Here is a 15,442-nt window from a genome sequence, read left to right on the forward strand (position 1 = left end):
GCCCAAAGGGCTATCAAACTTTGTATATCTTTTGATTCAGCTGCTCTGTCTCTTTCCCAAAGAGATCATGTAAAAATAGAAAGGACCTAAGTGTACAAAAATTTTCATAACAACTCTTTTTATGGTAGCAAAGAATTATAAATTGAGGCGATACCCATTAATTGTGGAATGGCAGAACAAGTTATGGTATATGAATGTAATGGAAGACTATTGTGCTATAAGAAATGATGAGCAGCTATTTGTGGTGGCAAAGAATTAGAAAATGAGTTTTAAACCCATCAATTTGGGAATAATTGAATAAGTTATGATATATTAAAACATGGAATATTATTGTTCTATAAGAAATCAAGAGGCTGATTTCAGAAAAATCTAGAAAGACATGAACTGAAGCTAAGTGACTTTTTGGGACCCCTTTGGGTTTTGTTTTGTTTTTTTGGCAAAGATACTAGAATGGTTTACCATCTTTCTCCAGTTCATTTTACACATGAGGAAACCGAAGCACTAAATGATTTACCCAACTGCTAGTACATGTCTCTGGTCAAATTTGAACTCAGGTCTTCCTGACTCTAAGCCTAGTGTTCTATCTACTGTGCCATTTAGGTTGCCCTTGCTACCATTAGGTAATCTCTATTTTTAACTACAATTTTAGCTGCATTTATTTTTATTTTTGTCCTTTTTGAGATCATGTTTACTATCCTTTGACTGTGTTTTCTTTGATCTGAAAACTTGACCTTTTCACTCTAACAGTTCTAGGAGTTTTCCTTTTTAATTTTTCTTTTAGGAGATGACTAGTGAATCCTGTTTTCTCTTTGCCCTTTAGTTCTAATAAATCAGGTATTTTTTCTGGTTTTTGGTTCTTTTTTTTAAGGATATATTATCCAGGAATTGTATATGGTTATGGTTTTTAGAGAATGCAGTCATTCTTAAATTGTTTTTCTGTGATCCTTTTCTAGGTCAGTCATTTATTATAGTAGATACTTTCTATGTTCTTCTAGTATTTTTCTTCTTTTAATTTTTTCTACCATTTCTTCTGTAATCGTTGAGTTTTGTTTGGTCCCTTCTGTTATTCAGAAAATTTACTATTTTCAACCCTGTGATCCATACTACTTATTCTCCTTTCATTTTTTTCATGCAGACCTCACAATTCATTTTTTGTGACCTTCTTCATTTCTCTCTGATATTCTTGTAATTTCTTGTACCCAAGCCATTTTTTCCCTCTGAATATCTGCTTATAATCATTAAGGTATTATCCTCTTTTTCTGAATTCAGCGCTTGGAAATTATTAAATCAATAATATTTCTTTACAGTACTGGAATTAGGAAGAATTAGGGCAAGCTTCTTGTAGAAAGTGGGATTTTAGTTGGTATTTAAAGGACCAGAATAGGGAGAGTATTCCAAGAATGAGGGACAGCCAGAGAAAAATTCCTGGAGCTGAGTAATGCAGTGTCTTGTTTGGAGAACATCAAGGAAGCTCTATTACCCAGCCTCATTTTGGAAGCATTGTATAAAATAGTAAAAATTAACTGAGTTTAAGGGTAGCTAGATAAAGTACAGACATAAAGTCAGGAAGACTTATCTTCCTAAATTCAAATCCAGCCTCAGACATCTATAAAAACCTTATGCAAGTCTTTTAACCCATTTGTATCATTTTCCTCATCTGTAAAATGAGCTGGAGAAGAGAATAGCAAACTACTCTACTATCTTTGCCCCAAACTTTCCAATGGAGTCTGACATTACTGCAACAACTGAAAAACAATAAATCAAACCAAATTTCAACAAACAAGAGAAGATAGGGAGAACAAAGAAGCTCTACCAAATTCAACCGCCACACCAGGGTTTCCAGAGGCAAGTCCAGGAGCCCCAATTTGGGGAAAGTTTCTCATGCCCAGAGGGACACAAGGAGAGGAAATGGAACATCTGATTGATCACAGGATCATTTTCCAGTTATCATACAGTAAATAGCCATTCATCCAAATGAATTGGGCTTTCTTCCTCTGGTGAGGGATTCATAAGGGCTTGTTTCTCTTTGAAAAATGATCATAGTATATCAAAGGGAAAATGTTGATATGTCAAATAGACAAGTCTTAAGGTCAATTATCTGAAAAAAATGGCTAGTACATAAAACTTGTTCCTTGATCCCTCATAAGCTCTCTTTTTGTACACCATTTTCCCTCTTTTGGTAGCCTTCCTATTAGAAAGCCGAACTTAATACTCTAATAATTAAACAATCAGTAAACATTTATTAAACTTCCATTCTGTATCAGGCATTGTACTAGCTTCTAGGGATACAAATGTAAAAGACAATACTATCCCTGCCCTCCAAGAAACTTATATTCCAGGAGGAAAATAGCATGTATACATGTAATTAGCCACAAAATGTATGCAAATAAAATATAATGTCAGGGATATGTACAAAATGAATAAAATGTAATGTCAGGGGTGCGATTGGAGGCCCTAGCTATAAGGAAGGGGAAGAATCAGGGAAGAAAGTCTTGAACTGAATTTTAAAGGAAACTAAGAATTCTAAGAGACAGAGATGAGAAAGTATTTCATTGTAGGTGTGTAAGACAGATTGAGCAAAGGTTGATAGATGGCAAATATTGTGTCATCTGAGGGACCCTAAGTAGGCTGAGACTTCAAGCAAAGAGGAATAACAAATAATAAACCTGGAGCAAAGGTCTGTAACCAGATTGTGAAGAACTTTCTGTGCCAAGTAGAAGAGTAAAAAGAGTTTGTGTTTGATCCTTGTAACAAAAGGTAGACATTGGAGTTTTAGGTTAAGGTGGTCAGATGTTTGATTTAGTAATATCACTTAAGCAATTATATAAGCAAGGATTAGATTGGAGGAAAAGATTGCAAGCCGAGAGTCTAAGGCTGTTACAATATTCAAGCTCAGTGGTGACAATGGCTTGAACTAAACTGATGGCCTTGTAAATGGAAAGAAGGCATCATATGTGAAAGATGTTGGGAGTGGGAGTAGGGAAGAGTCAAAAAGAATTGGTAAGTGATTGGATCTGAGGGATAAGCAAGAGGGAAGATTTAAGGTTGATTGTAAAGTGATAAGTTAAATATGGTTGACTGGAACTATGGTTTTACTCTTTTAAAAAAATAGGGAAGTTTGTAAGGTGAGCTGGGCATGGTTTGGGAGGCAGAGAGAAGAGTCAAAAAAGCAGCATGTAACAGCAAAAAGAGCCCAATGTGAAGGCCTTGATTTATATTCCAACTTTCCTAGCTAAGTGACTATGGGGAATCCATTGGACTTTTTGTCTCCCAGCTTTGTCATTTGTTTAAAAAAAAAAAAAAAGGATAATGTCACAGTCACAATTACAGTCCTGTTAGCAGGAAAACATTCTGTATGTGAGCCACTATCATAGATTGCTGATAATTCTGCCATTTCAAAAACCTGGCCACGAGGCTCTATTGTGTCTTGATCATTTTTTCCTTGCCTTTATTACTACTTGGATCACCTATCATCATCGTCTCTAATCTCTGCTGTTGTAAAGGTTTCCTAACTACTCTTTCTGCCTCTTGCCTCCAATCCTTCCTTCATAATCTCTTGTTGAGCCCTTATTATCAAATGAACTCAATATAAACTCCTTATTCTAATTTTTAAAATCTTCAATTATTTGACCTAGCCTAGATGCTATAATAGATTGGTTGCTGAGTCTAGAGTTAGAAAATATTTATACATTTACTAGATTCATAAATTTACTAGATTTGAACAAATCACTTATTTTTCTTTTTGCCTCAGTTTCCTCAATTATAAAATGAAGATTAAAAATAGCATTTGTCTCCCAGGGTTGTTATGAGGATCAAATGAGGTAATCATTGTCAAGTGCTTAACACATGTGTCTGGCACATAATACCCATTATATAAATGGTAGTATGGTTATTATTGTTATTACCCTTCATAGACTTTACAATATGAGCAAACTTAGCTGCTCGCTATGGCTCAGTTCCTATCTTGTCCTTGCCCAACTCTAAGGCTTTTTTTCATATCACTCCCTGTGCCTAAAATAGATTCCCATTCTACCTTATTCAATCAATCTGTTAAAATATTTCCCTTCAAGGCCCAACCAAGTTGCCACATCATTCACATCATCCAAGAAGCCTTCTCTGTTCCCTTAGCTGAACATGTTCTCTTCCTTAAATTTCTCATGGGCACACTATCTTGACCTTGTTTTTGTATTTGTCAAATTCTCCCTTGTATTCTTGCTACTTATGTATTTATCTCATCCTCCCTAGGAGATTCCAAGCTCCTTGAGAATGAGAAAGTTGATTTTTTTTCCATCTTTTTATTCTGAGTTCTGTAGGCAATGGATGGTTCATAAATGTTGACTGAATTTAATTTAATTTGAAGGCAATAGATGAGACATCCTAGAATGCAAAAAAAGAGGTAACTTCTATATACATAGGAAAGTTATCCTTATTTGAGAAAAGGAAAGACCCTCTACATTAATCACTGGTACACTCAAACTTGACTTTGGAGTATCCTTGATTTAAATAAATTATAAGAGCATTGGAGTAAGAAAAAAATTTTTGAGACCATTTAGTTCAATTCTTTGCATTTTAGTACAAAAACTGTGCTCCAAAAAGTTTGTATTTTAGTATAAGCTCTGCATTTGTTCCTTGCCTCCAGAATTTTTGCCAGAAAGAAAACAAGCCTGTATTTAAGTGTCTAATATGTGAGAGGTACTTTATAAATATTATCTCATTTGATCCTCATAACAAGGTGAAAAGTAGGTGCTATTAGGATTCCCATTTTACAACTGAGGAAACTGAGGTAAACTAAGATTAAGTGACCTTCTAATCATAGTGATAGCTAGGGTCTGAGGTCATATATATCATCTTCCTGATTCCAGGCCTAGAGCTCTACCTTCTGTGCTATCTAACTGGGAGTAAAAGAATTGTTCTGTGTATTATAAGCATTTTAATAGTATTTTATTTTTTCTAAATATATACAAAGATAGTTTTCAACATTCCCTTTTGCAAAACCTTGTGTTCCAAATTTTTCTCCTGCCCTCCTGCCCTCCCTCCTCCCCAAGACAGTAAGCAATCCAATATAGGTTAAACATGTGCAATTCTTCTAAATATATTTGCATATTCATCATCCCTTGCAAGAAAAAACAGATTAAAAAGGGGGGAGGGAAGGAATGAGAAAAAAAAAACAAGCAAACAAACAACAAAAGTTGAAAATATTATGCTTTGATCACTTTCAGTCTCTATAGTTCTCTCCTCTGGATGTGAATGCACTTTCCATCACAAATCAATTGGGATGGCTTTGTATCACCTCCTTACTGAAAAAAAGCCAAATCTATTACAGTTGATCATCATACAATATTGTTGTTACTGTGTACAATGTTCTCTTGGTTGTATACTATATGTATTTTACTAGAGTTTATGAAATACACCCCCAAGCTAGTAGTACAAGAGAAAAAGTGCTGGACTTAGAGTCAGGAAGACCACAGTTGAAATCCTACTTCAGATACTTACTAGTTGTGTAACCTTGGACAAGTCACTTAAACCTATTTGCTCAGTTTTCTCTTCTGGAAAATGAGTTAGAGAAGGAAATGGAAAACCACTCTGCTCTATTTGCCAAGAAAACCCCAAATGGAGTCAGGAAGAATTGGACATGACTGAAAAATGACTCGGCAACAACAATATGAAATACCCACTGGATATATGACTCTCTAATCAAACTACATGAGAAAGTTCTGCAAGTTTTCTTCCTATAGTAACAAATTCTGTTCCCTTCCCATTAAAACCTAGACCAGGCAACAGAACAGGAATAAATTCCATCCACTGAGCCCCTTCTCTCCAACTTACACACAAACTCCATGTTATGTTCACTGTAAGAGTTGTGGAATGCTCCAAGTGGGTATGTTTATTTTTTTTTAGTTTATAAGTTCTGTAAGGTCAGGGACCATGTCTATTTTAATGTTTTGCATAGTTCCCTTACCCAGTGTGGCTGTAAAATAAATGTTTAATGAATAGCAATTATCACCATCTGGGGACAATACTACCTATTGCATGAGCCTTGCAAGTGTAATATCCGGGGAATATAATAATATTGCTGTTGGCTTCATATATGTTAAATAACTATAGATAATTGTTAAGGGTGGCCTGTGATTGGATAAATAAGATAGCTTTTAGGCTTTTCTTAGAGAAACAATAAGTTTTGGATTCCAGGGAATAAGAGATCAAAAGGGAAATCAAGCACAAAGGTACCTATTAGAAAGCAATTATGAATGATTTATTTAGTTCAATAGAAATGGGACTCTAAAAATTTCATTGATAGCTGGGGGAACTCAACCTTTACTAAGAGAAAAAGAAATGCAGTACTTGATCACCCTAACCATACAATATTTTTCTCTGGTGGTTACTCTCAAGTCCATAATATTCAAAGGTAATTATGGAAGCATTATAGTACAGTGAAAAGAGGTCTTGCTCTGGAGTCAGAAAACCTGGGTTCAAATCTTGCCTCTGGCACTACTAGTATAACATTAATCTTCCAGGCCTCAGTTTCCTTATACATAAAATAAAAGGTTTGGACTAAATGGCTGTTGTCCTTTATAGCTCTATATCAGTGACATTAAATCCATCTCAATCCATAGTTCATGGTCCCTCATTTTCACTGAATCCTCTTACACAAACCAGAAACACATAATCCCATGGTAAAGGTCATTTGTTAAAATAAAATGCAAAATAAATGACAATTAAATCAAGCAAGAAGCAGTTTCATTGCTTACTTCCCCAAAGTGCCATTTCCCATGGTAGTTCTGTACTTCCTGTTATCATTAACAAATTAGGAAACACTAATCTATTTTCAAGGTTTAGCATCTCCAAATACTCCCTGACTTTTCATGTTAGGCAATGGACAAGTTATTAGATTCTTTGCCAATTGGAAGAATAATAAAGCTTCAATATCTTGAAAGTACCATATCTTGACAGGGCAGCTTTAGAGTTTTATAGACAGACTTATTGCTTCTTGTGGGAAAATGGATCAGGGAGAAAGAAAACATGCTATATCTACTTCAACCAGGGAGTTCTCTTCCTCTTCCCTTGCTACTTTTCACCTACTCTTCTCTTCTTCCTCCTCCTTTTTCTCTTCCTCCTCCTCCTCTTTTTCTTCCTCTTCTTCTCATCTTTCTCCTCCTCCTACTTCTTTCTCCTTCTCCTCTTTCCTCTTCTTCTTCTCCATTTTTCTTTTTCTTCCTCTTCCCTTCAATTTCTGTTTCATTCTTCATGAGGCCTATTTCCAAACTAGGCATACTAGAACCATACTCATGCAACCACAATTCATTCCAAGAGAATGCCATGACCTGCTGAATCCATTCATAGAACCCCAAAGATGCTTTTCCCAAAGAGAATATTGTCTCTGTACTTACAGGATATGGCCCCCATTCCTCCCTTACTCCCATTTTATATGAGTAAAACTGGGGATATAAAGTTTTGAACTTGTAATAATCTACACTCAAGACAGTAGACAGAGAAAGTCTGAGCTGGGAGTACTTAGTAAGTCCATCTGCTAAATTGAGCAAAGTTTCTACTTATAGTTACTTATTTGTACATATCACCACAGAGCTGTAAACTCCTGATTTATAAATGACTCCCTCTCATCCTGAGGATCATAGCATAGCTTATCTCCATGGGAAAAGAATGACATGCTTTATCTCTTTCTTCTCCAACCTTCTTTGCCCCTTGTTCCCAGTATAAAAAATATTTAAAATTGTTGTTTGCATTCTCCTCACATTTTGTTTGATGGAATTCAAACAGAAATCATCTTGGGATAAATTCTATCCCACTATTGTTCTTATGAACTTAACATTCAACAAACCAACAGACTCTTGTTCAAGTTAATAAAATAATTCCCTTTTGGGGGAAGGCAATTGGTTAAAAGTATAATGATACAAGCTCAACTTTTGTCGATTCATTAAAGTCATCTAGAGTGGCTTGCCATTTTTTTCTACCTTAAGTTGCCTAACCAAGACAGTAATGATGCATAAGTTGTTCAAGAAGCTCCATTTCATCAAGTTATTAAAGTGACCTCATTGTTTTTAACATTTCTTTGAAAAATCTCCTTGATCACGAAGTTCTAGCACCTATAACTTCTAAAAGAAATGACTCCATATTGTTTTGTTATCATGACTTCTTCTATTCTGTTAGACAAATTCTTTTCATTCAGCCATTTATTTTATGCTTCTTTGTCAAGATATATTGTTGGCTTAATTCAAAAGCATCCCAGGATCAACTGAAGCCATGTGTGGAGAGAGCTAATTGCTAAATTTTCAGTGTCATCATTTATATCTCAGAAATAAACAAATGCTACAAAAATATATTGGTTTGTTGTTTTGTTGATTTCTAGACTTAAAAACATGTTCATAATTCTTGAGTCATGAAAACTTGAGTTCAAATCTCTCCTCAAGCACTTACTATCTGTGTGACCTGAGCAAGATACTTAATCTCAGTTTGTTCCATCTGTAAAATGGAAATAATAATGGCACCTCCATTTGGGATCAAGTGAAATATTTGTAAAACATAACACAGTGCCTGGCTCAATAATTGCTAGCAATCATTATCTTAGGTACTTATTTTTAGAGATGAGAGCTGATTGTTAAATATTTACTAGCACACATAATTGAATTTATGTAGATGTCACTCAAAGAGGGCCTTTTGGATCCAATCTTGGATCTCATTCTTCATCTAATGATAGGTCAAATCAGTTATATTTAATAGGTTTGGTGGGATTCATATTGGATCAACTTTTTCCTTTACAAAATGGTGCCTATTTGTTTAAAAAAAAAGTATTTCAGTAAATTTGAAATCATTTAATCATTTAGTCTGAGAACATTTGCCAGTTCCCATACTTTTTGATGAGGAATTTTTTCCCTTCTTTTTTTTTTTTTTATTTGTGCAGCATGATAAATGTGGAAATATGTTTAGAAAATTTATACATGTGTAGTCAAGTAGGGGAGAAGGGTGGGAAGAAGAAAAGGATAAAAATCTGGAGCACAAGGTTTTGCAAGAGTGAATGTTGAAAACTATCTTTGCATGTATTTTGAAAATTAAAAGCTACTATTAAAAATAAAAAATAGGGGCAGCTAGGTAGCATAGTGGATAGAGCACCAACTCCTGAAGTCAGGAGGTCCTGAGTTCAAATTTGATCTCAGACACTTAATACTTTCTAGCTGTGTGACTCTGGGCAAGTCACTTAACCCCAACTGCCTTAGCAAATAAATAAATTAATTAACTAATTAATTAAAATAAATAAATTTTATTGAATCAGAATCATAACCCCCAAATTGGCAAAGCTATATGACCCCCATAGCCAAGAATTAGTGAGGCTTAATTCCTTTGCAACCTAATGATAAACTTTGAGTCTCTTTAAAGAAATTTTTTTCAATATAGTTTTTTAAGTTTTGAGTTCCAAATGCTACTCCCCCTCCCTCTATTCTTCCCCTGCTCCCTCCTTTCTAAGAGAAGCAATCACATATATGCTATACATGTATATGTATATTGTATATATGTATGCATGTACATAATATACATATACATGTATATTGATTCTCTTTATAGATTGCAATTGATGTGTGTGTGCTTGCATATAAGAGATAAAAATGGGTGTGGTCGAATAATCTATTCAAGTATTGACAAACTCTGAATAACATTGTTCCAACCAGTATCATTCCCCAATAAATCATTAAGGCATTTATGATGCTGATGGCAATTTTATAGTGTGTAAACGGCCCTATTCTGTTTATGTGGCTAGCATACTGTCTAATATAAGTCTATAAGTCTTACTATAAATAATTCAGTCAATATGCATTTATTAAGCACTTAATGTAATAGCTAACATTTTTATAGTGCTTATTATATGTTTTAACACTGTGCTAAGTGCTTTACAATTTATTTTCTCATTTGATCCTCACAACAAACCTGTGAGGTAGGTGCTTTTATTATCCTAATTTTCCAGATGAGGAAACTGAGGCAAAGAGAGCTTAAGTGATTTGCCTTGTATTAGGCACAGCTAGCCAGCTGAATGAGGCTAGACTTGCACTCAAGTATACTTAACTCCCAGAGGTAGCTAGGTAATATAGTGGGTAGGACACCAAGCCCAAAGCCAGAAAGGCTCATCTTCTTGAATTAAAATCTGACCTTAGACATTTATTAGGTGTATGATCCTGGGCAAGTTACTTAACCCTATTTGCCTCAGTTTGCTCATCTAAAATTAGCTGGAGAAGGAAATAGCAAGCACTCCATTATCTTTGCCAAGAAAACCCCAAATAGGATCATCAAGAGTTGACCATGAATGAAACAACTGAACAACAACTTCCTTACTCCCAGACCCAGCACTCCATCCCCTTCACCATCTGTGCCTAGCATTATGCCTTATGCTAGAGGACAAAGCCAGGCAAACAAAAAAACCTTCTCTACTCTCAAAATATCAAGTCGAGTCAACAAATGTTTATTAAAAACTTACTATGTACCAGGTGCTGTGCTAAACTCTAGAAATCCAAATACAAGAAGAAATATACAAATATAAGGAAGCTCAAAGATATGAACAATTTTCTGATGATTAAATTAAAGGTATTATAGTCATATGAAAAAATGCTTTCAATTACTATTGATCAGAAAAATATGAATTAAAATAACTCTGAGGTACAGTCTTTCATCTCTCATATTGGCTAAGATAATAGGAAAAGATAGTGATATTAGAGGGGATGTGGGAAAACTGGGACACTAATGCATTGTTGGTGGAGTTGTCAAATGATCCAACCATTCTGGAGAGCAATATGAAACTATGCCTAAAGGGCTATCAAACTGTGTATACCCTTTGATTCAACAGTGCCATTACTGAGTCTATATCCCAAGGAAATTATAAAGGAGGGAAAAGGATCCACATATGCAAAAATGTTTGTAGCAGCTCTTTTTGTGGCAACAAAGAATTGAAAAATGAGTAGATACTCATCAATCGAGGAATGGCTGAACAAGTTGTGGCACATGAATATTATTGTTCTATAAAAAATGATGGGCAAGCTAATTTTAGAAAGGCCTGGAAAGATTTACGTGATCTGATGCTGAGTGAAACAAGCAGAACCAGGAATACATTGTATATGATAATTGCTAGAATGTGTGATGATCAACTATGAAAGACTTGGTTCTTCTCAGTGGTTCAGTGATCCAAAGCAATACAAATAGATTTTGGACAGAAAATGCCATCTGCATCCAGAAAAAGAACTATGGAGACTGACTGTAAATCAACACATGTTATATTCCCTTCTTTTTTATGTTTTTTTTTTTTTGTTGTTGTTGTTATTGTTCTATCGTTTTTCCCTTTTTTCTCTGCCTGATTTTCTCTGCCAACATGATTCATAAAGCAATGTGTATTAAAAATAAGTAAATTAAAAACAAAACAAATAAACACAGCCTCTGCCCTCAAGAAGCTTATATTCTGATAAAGGAAGATAACACATAAAAGGAAGCTGGAAAGTAGAAAGTGTCACCTATTTAGAACAAAGCAAGGAAAATCCACAAACTAGGTATATGTAAAATGAATGGATTGTAAGAGAGGGAAGGCACTAACATCAAGAACCATAGGATATTCCTATATTAATTATTCAGTGAGGAAGTGCAATATAAGTTCCTTACCTAGATAGCATTCTCCTTGAGCCATCGTCCCAGTGGTCTCATCAGTTAACTCTTGGGCACATGAGTTCAATTGCCTTCTTAAAGGTCTGCAGCATCCCCACTGTCCAGCAGGGAATAGTTAGCCTGCAGATATTTAATCTGGTCAGGTACCACCATGCCTACCCCATGATTCAACTCTCAGTAGCCTTGTCTGGAATTAATGTTAAGCAAGATATAGAATGTTACTCAGAATGTTAAAATTTAAACCTGAGATCTATATATCTAAATCACCCATAATTATGGATTCAGAATTTTGGCATTTTGTAGACCACATAGTTAATTATACATATAGTAAAGTAAAACAAAACAGATCAAGTGTTCCTTTATGAAGATAATCATCTCCATCTAGCTCTAATATCTCCTCTTTTTGCTTACTCTTTTAGACCTTTGAATGTAGCCACATACACATATACCTACAGTTCATGGAATGGAATAAGAGAAGGGGGATATCTATTCCTGTCTCTGTATTGTGGACTTAAATAAGAGAAAAGAGGGAAAGTGATAAAAGCATTTGGTCCTCTGCCCCTGCCCCCTTAGCTTACCTAGAAATATTATTTATAGAAGTTGGTAGTCTCAATAATTAAAAATTCCACATGGTATTCATTTCTCCTCCAGGATCAGAATCTCTCCTATTCTCTCAGCATTCGACTTATTGTTTGTTTACTTATGTCTCTAGATACTGCATGGATGAAAATAGCTGTAACAGAAATCGCTAAAACCTTAGACTTAGTTGTTTTCATATACCTATGGTAACCTGGCAGTAAGAATCCATTGACAGTGACCTTTTAATCACTATCGATCCCATGGTACTAAGAAGTCCTCATCCAAGGTCAGTGTAAAGAAAAGAGGAAGCCAGCCCTGGACACTATTATATATAGATAGCATGTCCCTTTTTCTTACTGTGGAAGTTCTTGTCTTTTCATGTAGTCATCCACTAAGATATCTGCCCTTTTCTGTTTTCCACACCTCTGAAGAGTGTGTGATCATTCCTATAAAATTAGAAACTGTTTTGCCCTCTATCTCTCTCTCTCTTAAGTGCCTTTACATAGGTCCATTTGAAAATACCAAGAATTAGGAGGTTTGCAAAGTTCTATACATGTTATCTCATTTGATCTTCACAAGAACCCTGTGACATAGGAATTTGACTCCACTCATACAGATATGCTGACAGAGGTTAGGTAGCTTGCTTAATGTACACACACATCTGAGGTGGGATTTAAACTGAGGTCTTCCTGACTCAGGTGTATTCCTGTGGTTAACATAAACATGAGATAGCTTTAGTTCTTTTCATTGATTTGAGTCTGTATACCATGCCAAAAGTAATAAAGATAGAATCTGGGTAAGATACTTCAAACTTTGCCTTTACAAAAAGTCAAAGCTACTTTACTTCATTGACTATTAGGCTCTTTTAATGATAATACTTTATCTTTTAATAATATTTACATTAATAAACTGAGGCTAGATTTCTCTGGTGAATGGTCCAACAACTATTTTTAAATCTGTATCGGTGAAATACAACAAACATATATCTCAAGTCAATTTGCATTGGATCTCCAAAAATATGTTTCTCTTTGGGGAATAGGTTTAAATTTGGAAAGGAATTAACATTTAAATCTTCTAGATGCCACTAACACTGAAGTCATATGAAAGTTATAGATGCAAATACATTTGAAAAAAAAAACTGAATCCTTTAACAGTCAGAAAATAGTCATGCATAGATTATATATCCAGATGTTTAATGCAGATATGATGAAATAATACTGGTAATTACTGATGCATTATGCAGAGAGACCAACTATTATTGAATTAGAGACAAAAGCATATTTGGTAAAATCCTGCATTCCTCTAAGAAACATCTGGAGTTTCTCTGGATATTCCTCATTCATATGTCAACCAACTCAAAGCTACCCAACTTGTTAAATCTTAAGGGCTCATTGCCTGGGGCGGCATAACTTCTAGCAGAATTCATTTATCTGCCTTACTAAATGGGTCTTATGGGAAGTGATTCTATTATTCTGAGTTGCTGTTATGCATGTGTGAAAAGTAGGGCTTGGTATTCTACTTGTTTTATAGTGTTTACATTAAAATAAGTGTAATTTTCTAAAGCAATAAAAGAAATCCCAGAGAAGAAAACATGTCATTCATAGGAAAGCAAAGTAAGAATGAGGCATTTCAATATCTCCTCTCTCTTTTTATCTGGGTGGCTAGTCTTCTGACATTCCAAAATATTATTTTAGCAGCTTGAGACACAAGGAGAGAGCACTGAGAACCCAACAGTGAAGGTTAAAGCCACAGCTTGGCAAGGGGAAAATACTCTCAAAAGGATAACATACCATGACATAAAGTGCTGAAATGTAGCTTTCCATGAGAAATTCCACATCTTAGCATTCACATGTAATGCAGGACCAAAGTTATCCCAAAGCTACCAATCCAAAAAGTAAGCACTAACATGCCCTGCTGTGTAACTGAACTCTTACCTAACAAACTCCAACAATGAAGGAAAATAAATCTGCCAAGACAATTTGCAACAAAAAGGGTTCAGCCACCAGCAACCTAGAGAGATCTCACTTCTTCTACTGAAGATTTCTATAAAATATATCCAATATAAATTTTTTCTTATTCATAAGCATCTTCTTCCCCTCTCAACTTTCAACACATTAATATGTCTTCTTTAAGAGAGGAATATGCATTTGTGTTTGAAAAGGAAAAGAAATTTAAAATTAAAAAAAGCCATACCTGAGAAGGAATATTTGCAAAGATAACCCGAGATGGTTTGCCTGAAAAATATAATGTGAGAATTTATCAGGGAATTCTGACAAAGGGAAGGCTATCTGATAATTCCTTATTCAGAGTAAGCCTTTTAAAAATCCAGAGCTATTTAAGACAGTCTCTTTTGGGGCAAATGCAAGTTCCAGTTAGAAATAACCTTTCTTTCAAACTCTTCCCCTCACACAATTTTATATATATATATATATATATATATATATATGTATACATATATATATATGTGTGTGTGTGTGTGTGTGTGTGTGTGTATGTATGTATGTATATATGTACTATCTTGGGCATCTAGGTAGTACAGATAGCATGCCAGAATTGGAGTCAGAAAGACTCACCTTCCTGAATTAAAATCTGACCTGGCATACTTAATAGTTATGTAACCTTGACAAGTCAACTAACTCAGTTTCTTCATCTATAAAATGAGCTGGAGAAGGAAATGGCAAACCATTGTACTATCTTTGCTGAGAAAACCTCAAATGGGATTTAGAATTGTTTCATACAACTGAACAACACATCTGCTCTCTATTTTAGACAAATAATAGAATTCAGTTCCTATAAGAGGTCCTGATGAAGAGTGATAATAACAGCAAGATCAGCTACTTTCAGGGATAGTTAAAACCTGGTATAAAATTCTCATGCTTAAACATTTAAGAAAAAATCATGACCAATATTTCCATTTAATAGATGAAGCACTTGATGTTTTCTTTACCCATGATTCTTGAAGAGTTTCAGGTTGCCATATCTTCAAGGTGAGACCCTTTCTTTATCCACAGAACAGATACTTAGTGGACTAGCAATGCAACATTCACAAGACAACATTATTCAAGGTGTTAATGCTGGTATCTAGAGACCAAGGTTTATTTTAGGTTTAATTTCTTTATTTGGTTGCTAGAATGTCCCAGAAGTTCAGACATCTCTGGAAAATGGAAGCTGTTTCTTTTCCCCTTCTTCATGCTCATTTTTATCTGGTAGT

At 34.9% G+C, this 15,442-nt stretch overlaps 1 long non-coding RNA gene across 14 annotated transcripts in view; it reads right to left on the reverse strand.

Moving 5' to 3' along the window:
• LOC141556315 (uncharacterized) overlaps positions 1 to 15,442 on the reverse strand; it is a 75,572-nt gene that overhangs the window by 53,084 nt on the left and 7,046 nt on the right. For 11 of the 14 annotated variants that reach the window (XR_012486492.1, XR_012486499.1, XR_012486491.1 and 8 more), the window contains 3 exons: positions 14,425 to 14,465; positions 12,231 to 12,385; positions 11,650 to 11,839 (listed from right to left, as the gene is read on the reverse strand). This is a non-coding gene — a long non-coding RNA (uncharacterized LOC141556315). The remainder of the gene's footprint in view (positions 1 to 11,649; positions 11,840 to 12,230; positions 12,386 to 14,424; positions 14,466 to 15,442) is intronic. The other 3 variants (XR_012486501.1, XR_012486494.1, XR_012486496.1) reach the window with 2 other exon arrangements.

This window comes from Sminthopsis crassicaudata, chromosome 2 (genome assembly GCF_048593235.1).
Source record: "Sminthopsis crassicaudata isolate SCR6 chromosome 2, ASM4859323v1, whole genome shotgun sequence".
Taxonomy (NCBI): Eukaryota; Metazoa; Chordata; class Mammalia; order Dasyuromorphia; family Dasyuridae; genus Sminthopsis; species Sminthopsis crassicaudata.